This window comes from Musca vetustissima, unplaced genomic scaffold, assembly GCF_032173495.1.
Source record: "Musca vetustissima isolate MV318-11 ecotype Yass unplaced genomic scaffold, APGP_CSIRO_Mvet_v1 utg489, whole genome shotgun sequence".
NCBI lineage: Eukaryota > Metazoa > Arthropoda > Insecta > Diptera > Muscidae > Musca > Musca vetustissima.
Window position 1 is genome coordinate 31,384 of NW_026877172.1, and position 5,476 is coordinate 36,859.

The following is a 5,476-nucleotide window of genomic DNA, read 5'->3' on the forward strand; positions in this document are numbered from 1 at the left end:
TTCTATTTGGTATTTATCCTGTAAGAACTAGTTGGAAATGTGAAATTGTCTTTTAATTGTTATACCCTTCACCACTCTTTGTGCATATGTTTGTAACAGCAAAAGGAATCGAGATAGACCCATGGTTCCTTTTGAAAATATGCACAGAATCACCTTCTGAGTCGATTTATGCATGTCCGTCCGCCTGTTGATGTTAAATTGTAAACAAAGTATAGGTTGCATTTATAATTCGATTTGGATGAAATTTGGTACATCTAACGTATTTTGTTCAAGGGCGAAACTTATTGAAATTGGTGAAAATCGATTCAGATTTAGATATAGCTCCCATTTATATTTTCGTCCGATTTTATGTAAATGGTGCACCAAAATCCTTATATTCTTTCGATTTGTACGAATTTTGGCATAGCGTTCTGAATTAAGTCGAGAATGATGTGTGCTAAGTTTCGTCAAAATTGGCGCAGATTTAGATATAGCTCCCATGTATATTTTCGTCCGATTTTATGTAAATTGTGCTCCAAAGTCCCAAAGCGCGGGTAGTACCAGCGTCTTGTAGAGTGTGAGTTTGGTCTGGCGGGAGGTGACCTTGTTTTTGGGTTGTTTGCTCAGATTATAGTAGCATCGGTTGGCCATCACTATCCGCCTCCGAATTTCAAAACTGATGTCGTTTTATTTTCGTTTTATTTATGGGGTACCAAGGTATATAAAATCTTTGACTACCTCGAAGCTGTTGTTCTCAATTTCCACAGTTGATCCAAGACTACTGGACGCCTTGCGCGGTGATACCATCAGCTTGATCTGCCAGACCTACTTTGGCAGACCAGACCGCTCTCAATGTTCGACCCATTATGTCGATCTCATCGGCGTAGGCGAGTAACATGTGTTGTTTGGTATACAGTGTGCCATTTCTGTTCACTTTTGCCTCTCGTATGACCTTTTCCAGCAGGATGTTAAAAAGGTCACACGACAAACTATCACCTGTTAAAGTTATCCTGCATAGTCGAATTAATTTTGAAGGTATGCCAAACGTAGACATGGCTTTATACACCTCTGAACGGATAGGGCTGTCGAATGCGGCTTTATAGTCGACGAATAGGTGGAATGTGTCGATGTGTTTTTCGTGGGTTTTTTTCCAGGAATTGGCGCAGAGTGAAAATCTGGTCAATGGTGGATTTGCCAGGTCTGAAGCCACATTGGTATGATCCAATAATGTCATTGACCATTGGCTTCAGTCGTTCTCCTTTTTTGTGCTCTGGACACAGGATGCTGAGGTTCCAATCATTGGGCATGTATTCTTCTAGCCAAATTGTACTAATCAGCTGGTGCATGCTCCTGACCAACATCTGGCCACCAGTCTTGAATAGTTCGGCTGGTAACCCATCGGCTCCTGCTGCTTTGTTGTTCTTCAGCCGATTGATTGCTATTCTGACTTCATCTTGGCTAGGTAGTATACACTCTATACAGTCATCTATTATTGGTTCTTGGGTATTCACTTCACTACTACTATTTGATACCAGAATTTTTTTTAAATGCTCCTTCCAAATCCTCAGCACGCTGTCTGTATCTGTCACCAGGTTTCCTTCTCTATCTCTGCAGGAGGATGTGCCTGCACCAAAGCCTTCGTTTTGGTGTTTTACCCGTTGATATAATTTTCGGACTTCATTCTGACTCCTGTACATCTCGATTAGCTCACGCAACGGTCATATGCTGTTTCTAGGCGCTCGTAAAATATGTCTTTGGTCTGTTCATCTTTATCTTCGGTCGGAGCCTGGGCGCAAATGAAACTGATGTAGAAGAATTTCGCTTTTAAACGGATAATAGCAATTCGCTCATCTACTGGAGTGAATTCGCAGCCAAATTTATGTCTCGTTTCATGACAGCTATAATACAGGGAGTAATCATCTGATTTCCATCGCAATAATATCGGCGTTGTACTTCTTGAGTACATCCGCCAAAGCGAACACTTCGACTGTTCTGTACAACGTGCGCACATTCCAAGTGCAGATTCGCAGATAGTGGTCCTTTATACGTTTGCGGGGGTCGTCAATATTAAGGGGTTTGGTTTTCTTTTTCTTTGCAACTAACCCGACGCCTCAACCCATTTTTATACCCTCCACCATAGTATGGAGGGTATATTAGTTGTGTTTTTCCGTTTGTAACGCATCGAAATACTCATTTCCGACCCTATAAAGTATATATATTCTTGATCAGCGTAAAATTCTAAGACGATTTATGCATGTCCGTCTGTCCGTCTGTCTGTTGTAATCACTCTAGCGTCTAAACGAATTGAGATAGAGCCCCAAAATTTTGCATAGAGTCGTCTTTTGTCTGCAGGCAGGTCAAGTTCGGTCCACGTTTAGGCATAGCTCCTATATAAGGATACCCCCCAATTTTCGGTATTTTGAGGTTCTTGAGCGTGCTTTTCAACCGAATTCGCTGAAATTTGGTACTCTGAGTTCCTATTGGGTAGCAAATATCCCCACTAAAAATTATAAATATAGGCCCATTTTTTCGGACAGCACCCATGTAAGGGTACCCCCCAAATTTCGGTATTTTGAGGTTCTTGAGCGTGTTTTCCAACAGAATTCGCTGAAATTTGGTACTTTGAGTTCTTATTGGGTACCAAATAAACCTACTAAAAATTATAAATATAGGTCAATTTTTTCTGGTACCCCCCATATAATGGTACCCTTCAATTTTCGGTATTTTGGGGTTCTTGATCGCGTTTTTCAACCGAATTCGCTGAAATTTGCTACATTGGGTTCCTATTTGGTACTAAATTTCTCTACAAAAAATTATGAATATAGGTCCACTTTTTCTGGTAGTCCCCAACGGTACCTCCTAATTTTCAATATTTTGGGGGTTTTTATCGTATTTTTCCGCCGAATTAGCTGTAATTTAGTATTTTGAGTTCTTAATAGGTACCAAATCTCCCCACAAAAAATTATGAATATAGATCCATTTTTTCGGATAGCCCCCATATAAGGATACCCCCAATTTTCGGTATTTTGGGGTTCTTGAACGCGTTTATCCACCGAATTTGCTGCAATTTGGTATTTTGTAGTCGTATATGGTAACAAATCTCCCTACCAAAAATTATTAATATTCGCCCCCTTTTTGGGGTAGTCCCCATATAACCCCCTTTTTTATATTAAAATAGTTATCTGATTTGTTACGCGTTTTAATTTTGGTTCTAAGACTTTGTTGTAATCATTTCACCTGCGGAGGATAGCGAGATAAAAAATTAGAACGTAAGGTTCGATAATGAACTATAGCCGCATTTAGACCTAGCCCCTGTGTGGAGGTACCAGAAGAAGTGGACCGATATTCCCCATCTTCGAACTTGAACTAAGTTTGGAAGAAATAATAAGATGTGCGAGGTTTGAATGAAATCCAACTTTACTGAAACGGATTTGGTCCAAAGAAACATGGGGTCTAGAACCAATATTTCGATGAGGCACATTTTCATTGTGTTAAAGTGTATACACCGTCATTAGCTGTAAGGCTGGAGGTATAATTATCCATTAAAATTTTCTGAAATTTGTATTTGTGTTTACATTATGGTTTACATAATCCGTTTTTAGAAATGTCGGTATAGGTCCACTTTTTGACATGTTCCCTATATTTTCATTTCTAGTATCTGCCCGTATATCTATGGTGGAGGGTATCCAAAGTTCGGCCCGGCCGAACTTAACGCTTTTTCACTTGTTTATACTTCTTATGATTGAACTCGCCACACATATTAGCTCACTATTTCATGGGGTGATGAAAATAGCTCCCTAGGTGGCACCGCGGGGAGGTCAGTGTCCACAATTGAGATGAAAGAGGGACCAAGATAAGCCTGGACTTCGCACTGTTAAAGCCAATCAGAGCCGTTGCTTGATATCTATCATCCCCTACGCCACCCATAAAATGTTACTAATTTCAACAAAAATAATTCTGTTCATCATACAAACATTTTACAAAAAATATTTTTGTTTCTGTTCTCATTGCATTGTACGAGTAAATAAATAAATAATAAATAATTTTATTGCAATTTCTATATTTCTGACTTTATAAATGTTGATAAATATGGACTTGTCGATTTTTGAATTATAAACATTTTGATTGATACATGATTTTGTTATTTGCTCATGGTGTTTGTTTTACACTCACAGAAGCTATTTGAAATAATTGATTTCTAATAACTAAGAAAACAAAATTCGATAAATATTATTCATTGGCAAGAAGTGTAGTATAGTTTTAGCAACATGATAAACAATTACAAATACAATACCCAACATATTGAACAAGTGTTTTTGTGAACATATGGGGCAACCAGTAAGCAAAGTGTCGTCTAAAGCTTATATATAGATATAGAGTGTTTGCATTGGATTGACTCGATGGAAAAATATTCAGCATAAATCTTGAAATTGTTTTAAAAGTTAAGAGTACTAAAAAAGTATTTTTTCAAAAACAATATTTTTTAAAAGTTCGCGAAATTTTTAAAATGCCTCGTATTGTGTAAAAATACTTTTCAGCCCATAGTTGTTCTTATATTTATTGAAAACAAATGTTAGCATTATCAGAGTATATATTTTTAGAATGCCTGAGGAATACATTCGTCATCGAATGATTTACGAAACTATTTCTTAGTTTATTTGTTTATTTTTGTATAGACCAATTAATTACGGCAATGGTAATATGAAATTAAAGAAAACTTTTAAATGTTTCTGGTGATAAATGGAATGGAATCAGACGATGCATTAATGAAATATTTTTATGAGAAAATAAATATTATTTTTAGGAGAAAATGTTATTGTGTATAATATAATACTTTAATTAATTCGTGCGCACAAGATAGAATATTAAATTAAGATCAAATGTTATACCCTACACAAATATATTTGTATATCGCCTTATCTCAATTACATGAATCAATATAGTTATGTGTACACGTCTGAAATTATGGACCAATTGTGGCAAAGTTTTGCGTGGTTAATGAGTTCCAGCGAAAGATGACACCCATATATATCATGGGGATTCTTAATGGTTCAAATGGGCCTCGTATTTTTATTGGCAATAGCACCCTAGGAGATGGACAGGCTGGAGTTAGTGGTTGTTGTAGAAATTGAAATACAATAGGAAAATTAATTATGGATTATCTGTTCCTGGCTCCTATGTGTTCAAATTCAGGGAGGTTGCAACTTTTATGGGCTGAATCCACAGTGAATTCGGAGAAATATGAGTAGGGTTTGCTCAACTGTTAAATAAGTGCAACGACTCGTGTGGTCTTAGTCCACATGTGTTAGGTATCGGGAACTTCACTCTCTAGTTCACAAATATCTCACCTGACGACAACATTTGATGTTTCCGCTCCAAATTTTCACAAAGAGACACCCTGTTGCAGTTCTCAGGGTTGCACTCTGATAGGTCGGAATATTATTCCACTATGTATCACTTATATTCGAATTTGCATTGCCATTTGCAGCCGTTCACT